This window comes from Cetorhinus maximus, chromosome 23 (genome assembly GCF_964194155.1).
Source record: "Cetorhinus maximus chromosome 23, sCetMax3.hap1.1, whole genome shotgun sequence".
In the NCBI taxonomy this organism is placed as follows: Eukaryota; Metazoa; Chordata; class Chondrichthyes; order Lamniformes; family Cetorhinidae; genus Cetorhinus; species Cetorhinus maximus.
The window spans coordinates 62,599,614-62,623,624 of record NC_135901.1 but is presented as its reverse complement, the minus strand read 5'-3'; the positions used below and the strand labels follow the sequence as shown (position 1 = coordinate 62,623,624).

General features: G+C 43.7%; 1 protein-coding gene and 1 pseudogene across 1 annotated transcript in view; one reads left to right on the top strand and one right to left on the bottom strand.

Moving 5' to 3' along the window:
• Nucleotides 1-24,011, bottom strand: part of LOC144698308 (uncharacterized) — a 319,027-nt gene that overhangs the window by 213,600 nt on the left and 81,416 nt on the right. The window lies entirely within an intron of this gene.
• On the top strand, nt 17,585-18,908 carry LOC144697677 (uncharacterized; annotated as a pseudogene).

The window sequence follows — 24,011 nt, the reverse complement described above, 5'->3', positions numbered from 1 at the left end:
AGCGTTTCATACAGTTCCATTATGACATTCTTGCTTTTCTGTTCAATACCTCGCCCAATAAAGGAAAACATTCCATATGTTTTCTTGACCACCTTGTCCACCTGTTCCACCAACTTTTGGGGAGCTGTGAACATACACCCCAAGGTCTCGCACTTCCTCAACCTCTCAGCATCTTCTTTTATTGAGAATTCCTTTGCTTTGTCCCCTCCCCCATCTCAAATGCATTAGCTCACACTTTTCAAGATTGAATTCCATTTGCCATTTCGCCTACTCAACCAAACCATTGATGTCATTTTGGAGTCAACAGCTATTCTCTCCACTATCAAGTACACGGCCAATTTTTGCGTCATCTGCAAAGTTCCCAGTCATGCCTCCCACATTTAAGTTTAAGTTATTAATAAATATAATAAACAGCAAGGGCCCAGCACTGAGCGCTTTGGAAAAGCACTGGGAACCGTTTCCCTTTCGCAGAAACACCCATTGACCATTACTCTTTGTTTCCTGTCGTGGGACAAATTTGGATCCAACCTGCCACCTTCCCCCGTATATCCTGAGATCTCACTTTCCTGACCATTGGGGAATATAGCTAATTGGACAGACCTTTAAAAGAGCCGACACAAGGCACGATAGGTTTACGGCCTTTTTCAGTGATTTTCTGCTTTTCTTACTGTTTATCTTCCTGTTTTTAATGTATCTTCTTTATGCAGTATCATTTCGGTGCCTACCCCTGTCATTTATTGGGCCCAAATAAATTGTGATAATTACACAGTTTACCTGGTGGGCTAATCCTGCCGTCTGAAAGTGCCTGTACGTGTAATGCTGATAATTGTCAGGTATCTTTCAAGAGTTTTTTATAAACTCCAAGTGAATGTCACTGGATCGAACTCTGATCATAAAATCTCCAACTCCTGAATCTCTGTGGCACTGAATTTTGCCCCGGGGAAATTTTGCTATTTGTCATTTTCAGTCACGATGCGAATCAAGCACAAGATTGAAAATGTCGGTTTCTTTGAGCTGTCAGATTCGGCCCGTGTGCCTCTGTGCAAATCCAAAACTGCAGGATAAACTGTGAAGGAACAGATCCGTTTCTGTTCCTCTATCAGGTGCGTCAGTGTCAGCTCAGATATCAGGAACCTCCGCAGTCCCCATTGTCTCCCCCTTGGGTATAATCACTCTTAGTCAGGTAGAGTCAATCACAAGGGCCTTTGACAAGATATCTCCATGACCTTAGTGTCACACAATTCCCTCCCCCACTCATCATTGCATAGGAGCCTGCACTATCCCCAAAACACCATTGTTTCCTTCCACTTTGCTTTATAATTACATTCGGATGTTCTTTGCTCATTTACCTCGCTCAATGCAAGAGTACAAGCGGTAAAAACGGCCTCTGTCATTCATACATTGCAGGCGGCCTCTGTGATCATTATTATACCAGGCTCCAATCTGCCAGGGCCATGTAATCGCCACTTGTTTCATAAATCTAAATGGAAGAGTTTTGTTTTAGTGAACGCGCACGTTAAACGTGTGATTGTGTCGCAGGAACCCCTGCCTGGCTGGATAGGGACACTGTGCAGGATTGTTCTGTCTGCTATATTCTCTCACCGCTTCTGAGTTCAAGAAAATATTGGGAAAAAGGACGTAAAGGCAATTAAACTTGAATTTACACTGTCACCTGTAGAATCCATCCAGGTTATGGGGTCCAGTCTCTTTTTTTAAATTCATTCACTGCATGCAGGCTTCGCTGGCTGGGCCAGCATTTATTGCCCATCCCATATTTCCCTTGAGAAGGTGGTGGTGAGCTGCCTTCTTGAACCACTGCAGTCCATATGTTGTAGGTACACCCACAGTGTTGTTAGGGAGAGAGTTCTAGGGTTTTAACTGGAGGGAGACTTGAACCCAAATATTTTGACCCAGGAGTCAGAGTGCTGCCAAATATTCGACACCGACATGACCTGTTCACAGTTCCCATCGCAAACCTTATTCCAATCAGAATTCAATGGTCCATGATTCTGTTATTCGGCAAACCATTTGCAACGTTTTCTTGAATCAGTCGCACTAATGTATGACACCCTAACTTCGGTTTTGGCGCACTAGAGACCGATGGTGCTCTCAGCACACTGGATTCAGTGATGTGTTCAGTAATACATTGCAACCTGCGGCTGATAGTATTGGATGGAACACTGTCCTCGTTACTCTAAAATTCAACAATGCCTTTGCTGTAATCACACTGGGCTCTGAGTCCATTCTTAGTGCATTTCCTCCTATTTCGGTAATTATTACACTCCCTCCCGCCACTGTTCCAACCAGAAAATAACCTGCTTCTCGATCCAATTGAATACTCTGCTCTTATTTTGGGAACATTGTTCCCGTCTATTTTCAACAATAACATGTTTCTAACAATGATGAATTTGACAGTAATCACTTAGTGAGACACTGGTACCTATTTCGGATATCATTGTGCAAAGTATTGTATCCATTATCATTAAACAAAGACTTGTTTCGTCTATCTTAACATCCGGTCCTGTCTCTGTTATTACCGTACTAGATTATCTCTGTTTCCATTACAACAGGTCCTATCTTTGTTATTGCTGCACTAGCCCATTTGTCTGTTGATAATACATCGACCCTGCATCTCTTTATGCTACAAAGGGCCTGACTCTTTACATGGAGCATACAGCATAAGAGCAGAATATGCAGTGCAAAAAGGATTAGTGCAGTTGTAGTGGAAAGAGTGGAAGTAACACTCAAAGGTTGCAGAAACAAAAGAGTGAAAATTCCATGGAGATCAAGCAATGTTTCAACCCTTTCCATCCCTAGGAGTAATAAATCATAGAATTACATTTGCATTAACCTCACAACAAGTACAGTTTCAATTTGTCCACATTGCTTCCACAAATGATCACAGACTCATGGTATAGACAGGAGCTTCTGTGAGATGCTGATGTGATCATTTTCCAATAAGCTGCCCTTATTCTCGAGGTGATGTAATCCACATTCGCCCTGATCACCTGAGACAGATAACTCTAGCTGGGAAATGACATAGACAGTCTGAAATCACTTTATAAACAAGAGCACACAGCAGAATGGTTATTAATAAATAGTTACAATATTAAATGATCTTCAGTTGAAAGACATGAATTGTTTTTTTGGGGTGTTAACACATTCACTGGAATTGCAGAAAGACGGTGAGGTGTGTGTGTGTGGGTGTGTTTGTGTGTGTGAGAGAGAGAGAGAGAGACGGACAGACAAACAGGCGGACAGTGAGTTATGCGCTGCATCAGATATAGGGCCGAGCGAGAGATTGGTGATTGGCACCTTCATCTTAGTAATGAAATGGCCAGGATGCCATGACTTTCTACACAATGGCACCGAATAGAGAATGCGACCAAAATTTTTTTTCTGCATTAAAAGATCGGCAGCCACAATTTGAATTGGATAGCATGAAATATCAAAAAAATGGTGACGATGAATTATTTATCTTTGAGAAATTACAAGTATGAAGAATGATTCTCTTCGTGAAAACATACAGAACAGGTGGTATCTGATACATGATACTGCCGACTATAATGAAACTGAATATCAGGCACTGCGTTGAATTGGCCGCCGATATCATGCCGCCCAATTTTGGCCAAGGCCAGGGACCATTTTCCAGCTCATTATCTTTATTTATATTATCTCTCTATTTCACATAGACACAGCCTAGCGCAGTATTAACTGAGACTGGACCTAGCTTAATTTAAGCTAAGAAATTATCTTCTGAACAGGTAATAGAGATCTGGACTCGTGAAATATAAACATAAAAGGGGTCTAGTTTAGCATTAAAAAGGCAGGGTCTAGTGCAATAATAACTGCGACTGCATCTTCTGTAATATGAGACATGGCCTGGTAGAGTATAAACAGATAGGGCTAATGTAATATAAGCAGAGACATGGAATAGTGCAGCAACAACTAAAACAAAGCTTAGTGCTGTATATAGAGACCCTTAGTCCAGCGCAGTAAGAACTGGGACTTTGCCATATGTAATACAAAAAGAGACATGGTTTAGTTCCAGAAAAACTGAGATGGGGCCACGTTCTGATATAATTGAGGCAGGAACTGGTGGAAAAGTATGATAGGATCCATTTAGATATAAACCGAGACAGGGTCAGGTGCAGTAATACTGAGGCAGGGCGGAGTGCACCAAATATTGATACAGCATCTTCAATAATATAAAAGGAAACTGGGTCAAGTTCAATAATTACTGAGACAAGGTCCAGCGTATTAGTAATATACGTGGCCTTGTGTAATATAATCACAGGCATGGTCTGCACTGTATATACAAAGACAGGATCTATTTCAATATAAACACATGCAAGGAAACATCCAGCTGAATGTAAGCAGAGACATGATCTAGTTTTACATGAACAGAGAGATGATCTAGTGTAACGTAAACAGAAATGTGATCTGGTGGATTATAAAGTGAGGCAGTGCAGGGTGCAGTAATAGATGAGACATTAGCGTGTGTAATTTGAACAGAGACATGGACTGACGAAGTAATAAAGGAGACAAGATCTAGTGTAAGGAAGCTGACACAGGGTCTAGTGCAGTTTTACTTGATAAAGAACCTTGTGCAATATAAATTAAAATACGGCCTAGTGCGATCACTCCTAACCAAGTACCTAGATTAATATCAATAGAAACATGGACAAGTGCAGCAATGAGATAGACATGGTGTAGTACAATAGTAACAGAGAAAGGACATTGTGTGATATAAACAGAGAAATTGATATGCAGAGCATTAACTGTGAAATTGTCAAGTTTAGTATAAACGTGGCAGAGTCAAAACTGAGACACAGCCTCGTGTGATGCAAACGTGAGCATGTTCTGATTTAGTATTAAAAGCGACAGGGCCTAGTTCATGAACAATTGAGACATGACCTAGTGTCATGTTAGCCGAGAGATGATTCAGTGCAGTCATAACTGAGAGAAGGGTTGATACAGTATAAAGAGGGCCCGGATCCAGTATATCAACAACAGAGATTGGGCTGAGTAAGGAAACAAATAGACATGACCTGCTGTAAAAAGATCAGAAATATGGCCCTGTGATATGATCAGAGACGGAGTCTAGTTTAATGTGAACAGAGATAGCGCCCATTTCGGTAACAATTGAGACAATGCCTGTTTAATGTAAAGTACCTCGGCTTCACTGCCATCTGCTGGACACACGTTGCTATTGTCAATGCCGTGTAAATGCTAATTTCAGTTAATGCTTGTGATGTTATTGATAAAAATATAAATCATTCAATCATGGAATGCTTGCAGCACAGAAGGAGGCCTGTAAAGCTTAGGAGATTTTGAGATATAAAACCATTTTAGTTAAAATATCTACGTTCCCAATTCTTGATTTATAATAATGGAGTATTCAATTGTGCCTGACCGAACAAGTTCCCAATAAATGGTATTTATGAATCAAGTAAAATTTATTAAGCAATATTTTCAGGAAGAGAGTTCCAAATACTCAAGACCCACAGAGATAAATGAAAATCATCTCATCTACGGATAAAATGAGTATCCCCTTATTTTTAAACAGTGACCATTAGTTCCAGGTTCTCCCATAAGAGGAAACATCCTCTGAACATCCACCCTGTCAAGGACCCCCAGGATCTTACATATTTCAATCAAGTCTCCTGTTACTCTTCTAAACTCCAGCCTAGCCTGTCTAATCTTTCCTCATAAAACAATCCGCCCATTCCAGGTATGAGTCTGGCAAACCTTCTCTGAACTGATACTAAAGCATTTCCATCCTTCCACAAATAAGGTGACCAAAACTGCACACAGTACTCCAGATGTGGTCTCACTAGTGCTTTGTGTAACAAAAGCATAGCATCCCTACTTTTTAATTCAATTTCCCTTTCAATAAATGATAACTTTCTATTTACTAATTACTGGCTGTACCTGCATACTAGCCTTTTGTGATTCACACAGTAAGACATCCAGCTCACTCAATCTCAGAGCTCTGCAATCTCTCACCATTTAGATAATATGCTTCTCTTTTATTCTTCCTGCCAAAATGGACAATTTCAAATTTCTAATATTATACTCCGTTAGCCAGACCTTTGCCCACTCACTTTACCTATCTATGTCTTTTTGTAGCCTCCTTATGTCCTCTTCACAATTTACTTCCCTACCTATTTTTGTGTCATCAGCAAATTTGGAAACCATCCCTTCCTTCCCTTCATGCAAATTATTTATATAAATTGTAAACAGTTGAGGTCCTAGCACTGAGTCCTTTGGCACACTACTCGTTACACCTTGCCAACCTGAAAATTCCATTTATTCCTATTAGCCAGCCAACCTTCTATCCATACTAATATGTTACCCTATATACCATGGGCTTTTGTCTTTCGTAATAATCTTTGATGTGGCACTTTATCCAATGCCTTCTGCCAACCTTACTGCAGTATATCCATCGGTTCCCATTTATCCACAGGCCATGTTACTTGCTCAAAATCATGCTGGCTCTCCCTGATTACCTTGAACTTATCAAAGTTAACTGATACAGCTTTTCTTCATAGTAGCTTCTAACTTTTTCCCCATAACAGATGTCAAGCTAACCGGCCTGCAGTTTCCCACTTTCTGTCTCCTTCCCTTTTCTATCCCAAACTAAAGGGACCTCCGCTGAATCTAGTGAGCTTGGAAAAACATTAAACCATTGCATCAGCTATCTCACTAGCCACCTCTTTTCAGACCCCAGGTTGAAGTCCATCAGGACCCGGGCAGTTGTCAGCCCACAGCTCCAACTATTTACTCAGTACCACTTCTCTGGTGATTGTAATTTTCCTGAGTTCCTCCCTACCTTCCATTTCCTGACTTACAGCTCCCTCTGGAATATTAATTGTATCCTATATAGTAACGACTGATGCAAAGTACCTGTTCGATTCATCTGCCATTTCCGTGGTTTCCATTATCAATTCTTCAGACTCACTTTCTCTGGTGCAAACGCTCACTTTAATAACTCGTTTCTTTACAAAAAAAATATTCATGGAAGCTCTTACTATCTGTTTTTATATTTGTGGCTAACTTTCTGTCGTATTCTATTTTATTCTGCTCCTTATTAAACTTTTAGTCATCTGAAGCTGTTCCTTCTCTTCTGCTCAATCTACTGGCATTCCACCTATCAATGCACAATCATATATTTGTTTTCTTTAAGTTTGGTACTCTCGTTCACCTTTCTAGTTAACCACGGATGGTGTGTTGTCCCCTGGACCTTATTTTTTTACTCGCTGGAATATATCTATCCTGTGTATCTTGATATATCCTCTAAAATGTTTACCATTACTTCTCAATGAACCTATCTCAACTTAATTTGCCAATTCACTTTAGTCAGTTCTGCTTTCATGCCCTCATAATTGCCCTCATTTAACCTTAAAAACACAGTCTCGGACCGACTCCTCTCTCCATCAAACAGAATGTAAAATTCAATCATACGATGGTCACTGCTACCGAGGCGGGTCTTCACCATGAGGTCATTAACTAATCCCAGCACGTTGCACAATACCAGGTCTGGTATAGCCTGCTCTCTCGAAAACTAAGAAACAATCCAGGAAGCATTCTATCAGCTCCTCATCTGGGCTACCTTTGCCCATCTGACTTTTCCCGTCCATACGCAGTTTAAAATCTCCCATGATTATTGTCGTGCCTTTCCGACAGGTTCCCATTATTTCTTCCTCTGTGCTGCCATGTGGTTACTATTAGGAGGCCTGCACACGACTCCTACCAGCGATTTCTCTACTTTACCATTTTTCATCTCTATCCAAACCGTTTCCACATCCTGCTTTCAAGAGCTTGTGTCATCCCTCTCTATTCTGCTAAATCATCATTAACTAACAGATCCACCCCTCTACCATTTCCTTTCTTCATGTCCTTCCAAAATGCCCTTTGATATTCAAGTCCCAATCCATGTCCTCCTGCAGCCATGTCTGCAATGGCTATCAAATAGTACTTCCTTATTTGTGGATGTGCTATTATTTGGAAAGAATCAAAATTAACCTCTTTCATTGGCTTGGGGTGAGGTTCATTTGGTGTCACTTCATCTCTGTATCTAAAGCCATGAACACTGAAGGCAAATCTGCATCTCTTATTCCCTGGGCCCCCGGATGTATATTCAATTCTGAGCAAACAATACACCCTTGTAGATACAGAGCTATTGCAAACAATGTTACATATTCTTATCAATAATACAACTTATCGTATATAGCCACGTCAACACTTGTTTTAGCACCATAACAGTGATACGATACATTATTAGAAAATGTTAATAACACTTCCTACAGTTATATCAAGACAAAGGCTGCCCTCCAATACAGATCTTCTGCTCTACGGATATGGTTCATCAATTGAACCAAGTCATAGATCGTTTAGTTTTAAGATTAGGTGTCGTGTTAAGTTAAAGCTGCTGAATTCACCTTTTTTGTTTATCCGTTTGAAACTGAAAAAGAATCCCTCAATTGCACAATTGAAATAAAACAAATATAATTCATTGAATCTAGGCTTCTCGGTACCTTAAAGTAATTAAGGCAATAACACCAGTTCCTGCTCCCAGCCTAAAATCTACATAGCCTCAGTAGCAGAAACTCAAACTGAGCTGTAAAGATAACATAAATATTATTTTATATCAACATAAAACCCTATAATATTCGTAGTTTTATCACTACTTAAAGGCCATTCCGTTCGTTCTTACTGTTATTGTACTGTGAAGGAATAGTTTATCTCCTGCCACCCCCTGTCTGCTCCTCGTAGGCCAGATGTTTCCCTCCTTTTCATATAATTATCCAAACCCATTTTGAATGACTCGTTTGTCACGGCCTCCACCACATCCTCACGCAGTCCATTCAAGGTCCTATCCACTCTCTACATGAGCAAAAGCGTTTCCTCGTGTCGCTAATGCTTATTTTCCCAATTACCTTAAATCGGTGCCCCTTGGTTCTCCATCCTTCCACCAATTGGACCGTTTTCTACTTTCTACTCTGTCCAGACACATCAAGATTTTGAATACATCTATAAGTTCTACCTCAACCTTTTCTTCTCTATGGAAAACAGTCCCAATTCCTCTAAGCTACCAGTTTAACTGAAGGTCCCCATCCCTGGAACCATTCTCGTGAATCTTTCCTACTCTCTCACTGATACGTTCACACTTTTCCTAAAGTGTGGTGCCCAGAACTGGACAGAAATGCTCATGTTGAGACTTTAACAGTGTTCGAAAAACTCTTTGCTTTTGAACTCTGTGCCCCAATTTATAAAGCTTCAGATACCATACGCTTTATTAACCAGCCTGTCAGTACTAACAACAGAGACAGGACATCGTGTTATATAAACAGAACATGGACTTGTGCAGCATTAACTGTGACCTCCTCTAGCTTAATATAAACATGGCAGGGTCAACTCAAGTAATAACTGAGGGAAAGCCTCGTGTAATGCAAACAGGCACATGTTCAAGTTTTGTACAAAGGAAGACATTGTACAAGGCATTGACAATTGGGACATGAAGTTTTGTCATATAAGCTGAGACATGGTTCCGTGCAGTAATACCTGACAGTGTTTCACAGAACAGAAAGAGGGCCTTGGTTGAGTATGCTATCAGCAGAGATTGGGCGGAAAACAGAAATAAGTGAGACATGACCTCCTCTAATATAATCAATGAAACGACCTAGTGTTATTTAAACAGGCACGGGGTAGTTTGATATGAGTGGAGACAGGGCCAATGCAGAAACCATTGAGAAATGCCTGCTTCACGCAATTTGAGCAATCACGGTTTCGGTTCCATCTGCTGGACAAACCTTGCTATTGCAGATGCTGTGGAAATGCTGATTTAATTTACTGTTTCTGATATCAATCATAGAATCGAAGAATTCTTACAGAAAAGCAGGAGGCCATTTTTCTGGCCCGTGCTACCCCTCTAAAGGAGAAATTGACATAGTTCCACTCTTTTCCCCCTAGTCCAGCATTTTTTCCCTTTTCTGAAAATGATGCAATTTATTTTTGAAAGCATCAATTGAATCTGCCTCCACCCCACACTCAGCCTGTCCACTCCAAATCCTAACCACTCACTGCGCTAAAAAAAGTTTATTTTTAAATGTCGCAGTTGCTTCTTTTCCTGATTATCTTAAATCTGTGCCCTCTTGTTCTCGAACCTTCCACCATCAGGAACACTTTCTCCTTGCCTACTCTGTCCGGACCGTCATGATTCAGGATATCTTTAACAAATCTCCTTTCAAATAAGGAATGGCAAGAGAAGAGAACGCTAATATATTTGTGTTGTGGATACAAAATAATCACATATATGGTGTGTGAAAATGAGATCAAGTGAGGGCATCACAACTGATGCTAGGCGGTCTGTAATTGCGGTAAATATGTACTTTTGTTTCATCTTCTATGAAAGAGGGAACAGTTAACATATACATTTGATCCGCAAATGAGACCATAGGACTTTCAGTGGTAAATTTCTACATTTATTACATTAGCACCAGCATGTTTGATGAAGAGCTGTGGAAATTCAGCTGAATCAATCCACGGCCCAGATACGATGCATCCGACAATTTTTATGGAAATAAGCTAGAAACCAGCAGGTTCTCAGTCATAAAGCTATGAAAAATAATTGAATTCCGCAAAGGCGCCTGGCGAGCAGATAAAATAAATGCAGCGTTTATTGCACTTTGGTAAATTGTTCGCAAAAGTGAGTCAGGAAACTACAGACCATGAGTTACCCATCGTAAACCCATACGAACGGAAGGTTTGTGGGGCATGTGGAGAGAAGGAGAACCTTTCATTGTAGCCAGTAAGTGTCCATGAAGGAAAGGACCTGCTTATCTAGCTGACTGGTCACATTGAACGTGAGCAAACCGAGCTTCATAGGGGCAAGATAGACAGTGGATGTAATGCATTTGGATTTCTGCAGGCTTTCTAAACAGTTCCTCTGGAAAGGATGGGATCCTGGAAGAGATATAGCCACAATAAGAGGGGGAAATGCAAGGGAATCGGAATTAGTTGATTGATAGATTCCAGATTGTAATGATACATGGATTGTATTCGGACAGGAAGAATATTAACTGTGAGATCCCACATTGTTCTGCTTCATTCCTCATTAGTTTAAGATGATAATAAATGAAGCCAGAAGATCAATGCTTACAGCTGCAGTGGGAGGGAAAGGCTAATAAAGATCATAGGTGCACATCTGATCAGGGGAAGCTATGGGCGGATTTAAATACTTGAAAAATAAGCAGAAAGGCAATGGATAGCATTCCTCGGAGAGGAATTCAAAATTTGTCATATGGAGGTAAGGAATGAAGGAAGGAAATATCACATATGGAAAAAAATAACCTGTATGGAAAAAGAAAAAAAACTGTGGTTTCTGACTGACAAGAGTTGATTTTCTTTCAACAATGAGCAAAGCAAATGAGGCCCTGGGACGGACACTGATTCCCTCTCTCCACGTTTCCTGACGCCTTCCCCGGCATAGTGCCAGCCTTGCCGCCTTCCAACCTGCCTCTAATGGACCTGGAAAGTTCAGGTTAATATTCCACTGGGTGTTCGATCTATGGAGCAGACTCTCGAAAGCAGGGAAGCCGTTAACATTGATTCTTACAGGAACACAAGAATAGGAGCAGAAGTCGGCGGAATGGCCGTCGAGCTGCTCTGTCATTCAGAACTTGTGCTTCAACTCCATGTTTCCACCCTTTGCCCATATCCCTTAAATCCCCGAGACACTGTAACTCTGCCTATCCCGAACTTAAGTGGATGGAGAATCCAGAGGTCTCCGCGGTAAAGAGTTCCAAAGATTCACAGCCCTTTGAGTGAAGTAATTTCTCCTCATCTCAGACCAAAATGTTCGGCCCCTTATCCTGAGACCGTTCCCAGTGTTTTAGATTCTCTGACCAGGCTGTAAAGATGTGAAAATAAATTCTCTCCCATATATTGTTTCTGTTTGATATGTACAATTTCCCCCCTAGGACCAAGAACGTGAGAAATGGAGAACATTATCTTGGAGACATAGGTGGTAAAAAAGCTTTAGCAAGATCCAATGTGTCGGGTTGAACATTCACAATGTATTGCAGAGGAATTACAGAGCACAGCTAAGTTTAACTACACCCATTCTGAATGAGATTAAAGTCTGATAACTGTTCCAAATGTGCACATTGCAGTCTGAAATAACTCCCAACAACCAGCTCCAGCCAATACCTCCAATGGGGAATGATGAGAGAGTTCATGTACAGGATCAGGTGGTAAAAGAGCGAACTCTGCTGCAAACTTCAATCCCACAAAGTATTGTTCCATATTCACAATTCATCAATATGTTTTCAAATGCAACCATGAAGTAACTGAACTTCTCTGAGGCTGGCAAACAGCACCGCCTGTAGTGGCGGTGAGGTGCCAGCAGAGGGTGGGGTTGTATCACTTTAATCACAAAACAATGAAACGGGTTTGAGACGAGGATTTGACCCTTTTAATTCATTCATGCGGTACTTTGCCACTGAATAAGACCATTTATCTAAAATTCATCAGCTTGAATACTTGCATTATGTGTCATAAATGCATTGTCAGCATCCTGGAGGTTACCATTGACCAGAAACTAAACTGGGCTAGCAATATAAATACTGTGGCCACAAGAGCAGGTCAGAGAGGCTGGGAATTGTGCGATGAGTAACTCACCTCCTGACTCCCCAAAGCCTGTCCACCATCTAAAGGCACAAGTCAGGATTGTGATGGAATACTCTCCTCTTGCCTGGATTTGTGCAGCTCCTAAACACAAACTCAAGAAGCTTGACACCAAAGCATCCCACTTGACTGGCACCCCATCCACAAACATTCACTCCCTCCACCACCGACGCACAGTAGCAGCAGTGTGTACCATCTACAAGATGCACTGCAGGAATTCACCAAGGCTCCTTCGGCAACACCTTCCAAACTCATGACCACTACCATCTAGAAGGACAAGGGGCGCAGACACATGGGAACACCACCACCTGGAAGTTCCCCTCCAAGTAAGTCACCATCCTGACTTGGAAATATATCGCCGTTCCTTCACTTTCGCTGGGTCAAAATCCTGAACTCCCTCCCTAACAGCACTGTGGGTGTACCTACAGCACATGGACTGCAGCGGCTCAAGAAGGAAGCTCACCACCACCTTCTCAGGGACAACTAAGGATGGGCAATAAATGCTGGCCCAGCCAGTGATGCCTACATCCTATGAAATGAATTAAACATGCCAAAGTACCAATAAATCGACAACTGTCCCAGGTTTAAGCCTGTTGTCAATGTCACTGAAGTTGCATCCCTGTTAGCAAGTTAGTGCTGTTCTGTGTACGTGTCACTGATATGGGGCTGCAGTGTGATTAACCAGCAAACTGAGAGCCTGGTCACCGCCTGCTCACTACATGAATATCAGGATCGCAGCTTCTGTTGATTGACTATTACGGGGGGGTGGTGAGGGGCTCAGGTGTCCAGGACAGACTGAGGGGGATGGGAGGTTAGCCTGACAGATCTCAACCCCCTTGAGAATGAACTCTTTCTCACCCGTGTTCCCTCTTTCAGTGAGACGGGCAGATTCCTGGCAAAGAGGAAGATCTGAAGACCAGTGAGCCTCGATTTATCCTGGACGAATTTCTCTGCCATCTTATTGCCTTCGAATTCGCCACCGCTCACTTGTGCTTAACCTTGTCTTTGGGCGACTGCTGGTGAAATGCAGAATGGACCGACTTCTGCCCCATCGGCATCCGCCCGGCAACATAAACTGTCCTCAGTCAAATATTGCTAACAGCCGAGCGTTTGCCAAGTACCATACACTCTCTCTCCTTAATGCATTCATGGCTCATATTTCTCACCAGGTCAGTTCATATTTTTTAAAGTTTCTTAAATCGCTGCCCTCCATTTCTCCCTTTGTTCTATTTTTGGTCAAGTTGACCAGTTGAAATGACTTGAATGGCGAAGGTCTGATCTGAATGACCATGTCCATCATTTCTGATATTGCTCACGTGCTCTCTCCCTCTCACTGACTGAACCTGTTCCCACATTTCCCATTACTGTTGGGCTCATCCTGGGGCACTGTAGCCATTTGCGAGTCATGAGATCTTGGAATTTTTGAAATGTTTTAATCTTTTCTAAATATTAAAGATTTTCATTGAAATGTACCCATCATGTGTCTTGTCTTTAGATCCTGAAATGTTTTACTCAGCGCAATGTTAGTGTGAAATAGTCTGTCAGGCCCTTAAATGATCATTTTAGTATTAGGTATTCTACCGAGGATGATGTCCGCATTGAAGCTCCACCCTAGGCCCAATAGGGCTGTGCAGTACTGAGCACTGAACTCTAGCAGGTGTCCCATTTTATTTTGTTTTTCTCTTTATGGTTTGTGGGCATCACTGGCAAGGCCAGCATTTTCTGTCCATTCCTAATTGCCATTGAACTGAGTGGCCTGCTGGGGAAAAATTTTAGGGGCATTTAAGAGTCAGCCACATTTGCGGTGGGTCTGGCGTCACATGTAGGCCAGTCTGGGTAAGGACAACAGGTTTCCTTCCCGAGAGGACAGTAGTGAACCAGATGGGTTTTCACAACAATCGATGAGTTTCATTGTCGCCATTACTGAGACGAGCTTCATTTTCTAGACTTGGTGAACTTAAATTCCACGAACTGCTGTAGTGGGATTTGAACCAATGGGCATTCGGTTGGCTCTCTGGATTTCTAGTCCCGTCAGGTTACCATTAATCCTCCATCTCCCCCAGGTGGATTTCAGAGGTGGTTGAATTCAGAACCATGAGACAGGGTAAATTTTTATTTGTTTGCAGGATGTGGGCTTCACTGGCTGGGCCAACATTTATTACCCATCCCTAATTGCCCTTGAAGGTGGTGATGACCTACTGCCTTGAACCAAGGTCAGGATTTGCTGTCCACCCCTAATTGTGAGCGTCATGTCAGGGGACAGTTAAGTGTCAACCACACTTGCTGTGGGTCTGGAGTCATATGTAGGCCAGGTGAGGATGGCAGGTTTTTTTCACTAAAGGACAAATGAAACCAATCCATGTGGTGTAGATACACCCACAATGCTGTTGGGTAGTTCCGGGGTTTTGACCCAACGACAGTGAAGGAACGGCTATATATTTCTAACTCAGGATGATGAGTGACTTGGAGGGGAACTTCCAGGAGGTGGTGTTCCCTTGTGTCTGCTGCCCTTGTCCTACTAGATGGCAGTGGCCGTGGGTTTGAAAGGTGCTGCCGAAGGATCCTTGGTGAATTCCTGCAGTGCATCTTGTAAATGGTCCACACTGCTGCTACTGTGCGTCGGTGGTGTAGGGAGTGAGTGTTTGTGGATGTGGTGTCGATCAACCGGCTGCTTTGTCCTCGGTCGTGTCAAGATTATTGAGTGCAGTGGGAGCTGCACTCACGCAGGTAAGTGGGGAGTATTCCATCACACTCCTGACTTGTGCCTTGTAGATTGTGGGCAGACTTTAGGCAGTCAGGAGGTGGGTTACTCGCCACAGGATTCACAGCCTCTGACCTGCTCTTGTAGAAATGGTATTTATGTCGATAGTCCAGTTCAGTTTATGGTCAAGGGTAACCGCCAGGATGTTGATAGTCGGGCATTCAGTGACAGTAATCCCATTGAATGTCAAGGGATGGTTAGGTCCTCTCTTGTTGGACAGGGTCATTGCCTGACACTTGTGTGGTGTGATTGTGACTATCCACTTGTCAGCCCAAGCCTGGATATTATCCAGGTCTTGCTGCATTTGGACATGGACTGCTTCAGTGTCTGAGGAGTCACGAATGGTGCTGAACATTGTGCAATCATCATTGAACATTCCCACTTCTGACCTTATGATGGAAGGAAGGTAATTGATGAAGTAGCTGAAGATGGTTAGGCCAAGGACTCTGCCCTGACGAACTCCTGCAGTGAAGTCCTGGAGCTGAGTTGACTGACCACCAACAACTAAAGCCATCTCCCTTTGTGCTAGGTATGACTCCATCCAGTGGAGAGTTTTCCCCCTGATTCCCATTGACTCCAGTTTTGCTAGGGCTCCTTGATATCAAGGGCAGTCACACGCACTTCATCTCGAGAGTTCAGCTCTTCTGTCCATGTTTGAACTAAGATTGTAATGAGGTCAGGAGCTGAGTGTCCCTGGCAGAACCCAAACTGGGCGACAGTGAGCAGATTATTACTAAAGTGCTGCTTGATAGCACTGATGACCCCTCACTGATGATCGAGAGCAGGCTGATGGGGTGGCAATTGGCTGGGTTCGATTTGTCCTGCTTTTTGCGCACTGGGCAAAATTTCCACACAGCCGGGTAGATGCCAGTGTACTAGATCTACTGAAAGAGCTTGGCTAGGGGTGCGGCAAGCTCTGGAGCACAAGACTTCATTACTATAGCTGGAATATTGTCAGGGCCCATACCTTTTACAGTACCCATTGCCTCTTGGGTGAGGAATGGCAGCGGAGTGGTGAGGTGGGGACATGAACGTTTTGACACAGCAAGTGGTAATGACCTGGAACTCGCTGATCACCAGGATGATCCAAGTGGAAATGATTGATTTCTGAATGAAACTGGGCCCTTGAGGCAAGGCAGCTCTCTGGGCAATAGTAGCTGCATGGGAATGAATGGGGCTGCTCTGTGGGAGCTGGCATTGACAGTGGGCTGAATGGCCTGCAGGTGGGACATAAAGGACTGACTCCAGGTGGGAAGAGGAGGGTCTGTCGAAGGTTTAAAAATGAACTGATTCTCTGCTGTACTAACTTGGCCTAACACTCGTGCCTCTCTCTGAATTCAGGAACGATCATGTTCCCTGGTGAGGGGCCGTCGGGTTCGATGTTGGGGATCGGCGAGACCCTACTGTAAGAGTTGGAGTGACCCTGACTGAGAGTCAATGTCAACAGGGCTGAGCGACATTGAAGGTCGAATATCGCTGATTTAATGTGGCTAATGTTTAGCATGTTGAGGGGAGATAGTGTCCTCATGGTAACGTTGGAATTGATTAATACAGCCTGGAATTATAAAGCTAGTCTCCAAAATGGAGACCAGGACAATTATAGCTAACCAGAACTTGAAAAAAACCATCAGGTTCACTAATGTCGCTTTAGGGAAGGAAATCTGCCGTCCTTACCCGGTCTGGCTTACATGTGACTCCAGACCCACAGCAATGTGGTTGACTCTTAACTGCCCCCGGAAATGGCCGAGCAAGACATTCAGTTCCAGGGTAGTTAAGGATGGGGAGTAAATGCTGGCACTGCCATCGACGCCCACATCCCGAGGAAGATTGAAGAAAAGGGAAGTGCTCCCTGGCAATTGACCTTAAACAGCCTCGCTCCAATTTAAATTCAATTAAAAAGCCAGGAATATGAAGCTCGCCTCAGTCATGGTGACCATGAAACTATCGTACATAGTTGTAAAAACCAATCTGGTTCACTAATGTCCCTTTAGGGAAGGAAATCTGCCATCCTTAACCGGTCTGCCCAACATGTGACTCCAGACCCACCGCTAATGTGGTTGACTCTTTTAACTGCCCCCTGAAATGGCCCAGCAAGACACTCAGTCCACAAGGGCGATTAGGGAGGGGCGTTATATGCCGGCCCAGTCGGCTCCTCTCCAATCCCGTGATCGAGTAACGCGAATAATAGATAATGAAAAATCTATAATCGCTGGCTTTGCAGAATTGACCAGAAACAGTTCGGTGTGAGTGAGGCCGCTCCGGTTGGAAATCTCCCCAGCTTCTCGCAATCCACATGGACAGCGGCGGTTCAAGGAGACGGTCCACCATCACCTTCATTAGGGATGGCCAATACATGGGTGGCCTCGCCAGCGATGCCAAACCCCTGTGAACGAGGAACATAGACTGAGAAGCAGAGAAAACTGAGACACGTTTTACATGGGACTGCGACAGCGGCGAGGGCGGTGTAGTATATGGCATCGAGCGGATGATGGAAAGTGCATCTTCTGTGAGGAGCAGCGGCGAGAAGCACCCAAACTCTGTTCGACTATTGAAGTGGGCATTATTATAAGTGATATTTAACCCCCCCAAAGGCACAATTAGGGAGCCTAGAATGTGCTTGTCTAACTTTGAACAAAGAAGTGAGGTTGAGTCACCCATTCATGTTAATTACGACCATTGAACAAACACGTACAAGTGCAGCCCCTTTGACTGTAGTTTCCAATGCAGGAGAATGATCTCGGCTGATTCCCACAGAATGCTAGAAGGAAATGTCGAACACTTATCCTGTGGCCTGTCCAATCACATTGGAAGCCGCCTGTGATTCCTAGAACATTTTCAGGGCATAAATTCATAGACGCAGTCACACTGGGGAGAGACTGTTCACCTGTTCCGAGTGTGGGAAGGGATTCAGTCAGTTACACCACCTCCTGACACATCAGCGAATTCACACTGGGGAGAGGCCATTCAACTGCTCTGAGTGTGGGAAGGGATTCATTAGTGTTTCTAACCTGCTGAGACACCAACACACTCACACTGGGGAAAGACCCTTCACCTGCTCAGAGTGTGGGAAGAGATTCACTCAGTTATCCAGCCTGCTGAGACACCAGCAAATTCACCCTGGGGAGAGGCCATTCACCTGCTCCGAGTGTGGTAAGGGATGCATTGATCCATCCATCCTGCTGAAACACCAGCGAGTTCACAATGGGGAGAAAACTTTTAAATGCCAAGACTGCGGGAAGTGTTTTAAAAGTTCCGGGAACCTGATGTCCCATCAACATGTTCACACTGACGAGAGACCGTTCAGGTGCTCTCACTGTGAGACTGGGTTCAGATGGTCATCTGACCTTAAGTACACCAGAGAATTCACACTGGGGAGAGACCGTTCACCTGTACGGAGTGTGGGAAGGGATTCACTCGATCATCCAACCTGCTGAGGCACCAACGCGTTCACAAGTAACGACAGTGATTGGGATTTGCTGATAATCACATCCAGGACTGAACTATGTTCATTGGGGTCGGTTTCTGTTGAACTTCATAAACTCCAGCCCAGTTATAGGGGGCCATTTGTATTTTTGTAGTGCTCTGTGTTAAATACAGTGTATTGAGTCTTTTTAGTACCTTTAACACAAGTTATTTCCTTTTCACGGACTCTGCCTCTCCCCTGTCACCTCCATCCTCACCTCCAACAACAAGTGTGAGGAGCTCATGGAGCTTCTTTGTCACTAAGACTGAGACAATCTGATCAGCTGCCTCTGCTGCTTCCCTCCCTCACACTAGCCCACTGGGCCAAAGACCTGTCCTCTCGGGACAGGGGTGAATTGCATAGAGTTTGCATCAGGAAGTAAATAAAATAGGTGCATTTCAGGGGGAAATGGATAGCTGTATGAGAAAGAAGGGAATAGATGATTACATTGGTAGATTTAGCTGAGAAAAAATGGGAGGAGGCTCGAGTAGAGCGTAAACACCAGCATGGACTGATTGGGCTGAATGACCTGGTTCTCTGCTGTATATCCCGTGAACTCCTGTGCAATCTAGTCTAAATCTATGGTATTATCTGTCTGGAAGCAGCATGGCATTAAACTGAAAACTAAAATCAAACTTTACCAGGCCATTGTCCTGACCACCCTGCTGTATGGAGCAGAATCCTGGGTCTGCTCTTGGAGCCACATCAAAGCTCTGGAACACTTCCAGAAAAGACACCCGAGGTCCATCCTGAGAATTAGATGGCAGGACAAAAATCACAAATAACGAGATTCTCCATCACGCTGGGTTCAACAGCTTGGAGACCACCCTCCGGAAAATTCAGCTCCGATGGCCAGGCCATGTTTCCCACATGGACGATCACAGAATTCCCAAGCTGATCTTCCATGGGGAACTGACTCAGGGCAAACAACATCAAGGTGGTCAGTACAACCGATACAAGGACACCCTAAAAAAAGAGCCTCACAAACTTCTGCTTTGCAGACCGCCTCTCCTCGGAAAACACTGCAGTCGACCAGCCGAGTTCTGGTCTCTACATTATAGGAAGGATGTGATAGCACTGGAGAGGGTGCAGAGGAGATTTACCAGGATACTGCCCGGGCTGGAGGGTCTGAGCTATGAGGAAATATTGGATAGGCTGGGGTTGTTTTCCCAAGAGCAGCGAAGGGGGCCTGATAGTGGCGTATAAGATTATGAGGGGCATAGTTGGATAGATAGGAAGGCACTTTTTCCATTAGTAGAGGGGTCAATAACCAGGGGGCATAGATTTAAGGTAAGAGGTAGAAGGCTAAGAGGGGAGTTCAGGAGAATTGTTTTTTCACCCAGAGGGCAGTGGGAGTCTAGAACTCACTGCCTGAAAGGGTGTAAATGTTTTGGGTGGTTGAGTCAGAAACTCTTGTAACATTTTAGAAGTACTTAAATATTCACTTGCATTTCCTTAGCCTCCAGGGCTATGGGCCAAGCACTGGATAATGGGACTGGTGTAGTCAGAACTTTGTGAGCAGCGTGGACACAATGGCCTTCTCCTGTGCTCTATGAGTGTATGTGTGGAGGCAAGCACTGAAATTTAGTTCAGCATGTTTCATGGACCATCTACACCAAACTCAACATCCGATGTGCCCACAGGAAGGTCAGAGGCGGTACAGCTGCGGAAGTTAACCCAAGCACCACCAACAATATGAACGGTCAGTTCTGTGGATGTCATTGTTGATCCCACACCGAACTCTTCAGTCAGGAGAGGACCCACAGGAAATGATTAAATCATTTACAGTTTGGGCACTCGAACAATGAGGAGTCTACCCCAACATTATCCCTGTTCTCTGGATCGGGGAACTATACCCTGTCTGTATTACTGTGGTGCTGTTAATAAAGTCAGCGTGAGACAATCTGTTGTTGTGAGCTTGATTATTTGATGTCTGAATCCACAAGATTCACCATTTAGAGTCAACAAGATGAACAAGGAAACACATCACGGCCCAAAACACCAGCTCGATATTCCCAGGAGCAAGTCTGTTATCTGACACCTCGAATAGACAGAACAGAGAAAGATCCCAACTGTAAGAAACCCTCGAATCATTTGTAAATATCTTTCAAATGCTGACAGATTCCAGCCGCTTAGATTTCCATCACATTGAAGTTAATGGAAGGTGAGAGCGCAGTTATTCTAGAACTATGAAAAAACACTAGTTAGAGCACAGCTAGAGTACTGAGTCCAGTTGTAGTCAGCACATTACAGGAAGGATGTGTTCACACTAGAGTGGGCGCAGAAGAGATTTACCTAGATGTTGGCAGGGCTGGATAATTTTAACTCTGAGGAAAGATTGGAGAGCCTGGGATTGTTTTCTTTGGGACAGGGGAGGAAGAGGGGAGATTTAATTGAGGTGTAAAAATTATGAAGGTCCCAGATAGGAAGGACCTATTTCATTTACAGAGGTCAGAACCAAGAGGATAGAGATTTAAAGTAATTAGTGGAAGGATTGGAGGGGAGTTCAATAATGCTTTTACCCAGAGGGTGGTGGGTCTTGGAACTCACTGACTGAAAGTGTGGTGGAGACAGAAATACACAGATTTAAAAAGTACTGGGATATACACTGGATGTGCTGTAACCTACAGGATTACGGACCAAGAGCTGGGAAGCGGGATTAGACTGGATTGCTCATTTTCAGCCAGTACAGACATGATGGGCTGAATGGCCTCCTCTGTGCTATAATTTCTATGATTCTGTGGTGACAAGTGGCTCTCGTGTTTTTATCTGAGACAGGCCTCAGCCCAGTCATTTGCCCCGAGTGTTGATGTGATGGTTCAAGCGAAGAGATGCCGGGTACCGGGAGCAGCAGGAGCAATAAATAAAACCGAGGTGTCAGTAAATACTGATATAGTTTATTTGTATCTAGTTCCATTTTTATAAATTCTGCTGAATGTGGCCCTCACCCAGTGTCAGGATATTGGATCAGAGCCACCATGGAAAATGAATTTGACACCGGTGAGATAGACAATGTCAACCGGATCCTCAGTATCTCTGTAACCTCCTCCAGCCCCACAACCCTTCCTGTAAATACAAGGTGTTGTTCTTGGATTACACCCTGAGATAGACAATGTAATTATATTTTAACCTTTATTCTTCAAGTAAAGTATCTTCATTCAGGCTGTTCTCAAGGTTGTGCAAGATGAAACCAAACAGTGATTTATTTGTACTTCTTGCAGTTTAGTTACTGTATTCACTGCTCACGATGCGATCTGCTCTACTTTGGGAAGACCAAACACAGATTGGGTGATCACTTTGTGGAACAACCTCCGTTCAGTCTGTGAGCTTGACCCTGAGCTTCCGATCACTTGTCATTTTAATTCTCTGCCCCACTCCCACTCTGACCTCTCTGTCCTCGGCCTCCTGCACTTTTCCAATGAAGCTCAATGGTGGCTTGAGGAACAGCAGCTCATCTTTCAATTCGGCACTTTACAACCTTCTGGACTCAGCATCGAGTTCAGCAGTTTCTGCACCAACAGAGAGTTGTCAGGATCTGGAATATTCTACCTGAAAAGGTGCTGGAACCTGACTCTGTCAGGAAATTTAAAAGGGAGTTGACAGGGATTTGGGATTGAGGAACTTACAGGGTTACAAACAGAAAGTGGGCGTGTGGGACTAAACACGACTGCTCTTTCAAAGAGGCAGCACAAGCACAAAGGGTTGAATGGCCTCCTTCTGTGCTCTGAGTTTCAATGATTCTAGGAGTTGGCCATTTAGCCCCTCGAGTCTGTCCCACCATGCAATCAGATCACGGCTGATCTGTGACCCTTTGTCTAATGTCCCTTGATTTATACCTTGTGTTAGGAAGGATCTATCAATGCCAGATTGAAACTGAACATTGATCAAGCATGAACTGCTAATTCAGGAAGAGAATTCCAAACTTCTCCCAACTTTATCTGAAGAAGATTTTCCTAATCTCGCTCCTGAACGTTCTGGCTCTAAGTTTTAGACTATGTTCCTCAGTCCTGGATTCCCCAACCAATGGAAATTGTTCCCCTCTATCTACCACACCATTTCCAATTTATGTCATGAAAACTTAGAGAAAATCCTCCTCAATCTTCTAAATTCCAGGGAATACAAACCTCACCGTGAGATGATGAATATTGGCAGAATGAATAGGGTACTCAATGGTACAGTCCTAAAGAGTCTGTAGGGACTGGGGGAACTGGGGGTTGATGTGCATACACATTTGAAGGCAAAAGGACATATTGAGAGAGCAGTTTGCAAAATATTTGAGATCGTGGGATTCATAAGCAGATTTAATGTGTTTAAACGCATGGAAAATAAGCTGACCCGTCATAAGGCTCTGGTTAGGTCACAACAGGAGTATTGCATCCAGTTCGGGTCTCCACACTTTAGGAAAGGGGTGAGGGTCCTTGAGAGGATGCAGAGGCAATTTACCAGAATGGTTCCAGGAAAAAGGGAATTCGGTTACAAAGGGAGATCGGAGAAGCTGAAGTTGTTCTTGGAGTTACAGAGTTGAGGGGAGATTGGATAGAGGTGAACAGGATTGTGACAGGTTCAGATAAGGTGGACAAAGAAAATGTTGTTTCCATCTGGTGATGGGACAAGGATTAGGGGGACACAGATTGAAGGTTATGGGCAATAGATACAGGGAAAATGCAGGGAGGAACATTTTACACAACAAGTGGTAATAACCCAGAACTCACTGCCGACGAGCAGGCTGGAAGCAGACATGATAAATGCTTTGAAATTAAATTGGACCAGCATTTAAGAGAAATAAACATGCAGGGGGTTGAAGACACAGTGGGGCAATGAGACAGACTGGATTGCTCTACAGAGAGCTGGCACTGACTCAATGGGCTGAATGGCCTCTATCTGTGCTGTAATTACTCTGATGCATTTGTTTGACCACTCCTCATAATTTAACCCTTGGAGTTCAGTTGTTATTCAGGTACATCTGCACTGCTCTCCCACTAAGGCCAATATGGTCTATCCTTCCTAAAGTGTGATGCCCAGAACTGAACACAGTATTCCTGTCCTGATGAAAGGTCATGTTGACTCGAAACATTAACTCTGTTTCTCTCCGCAGAT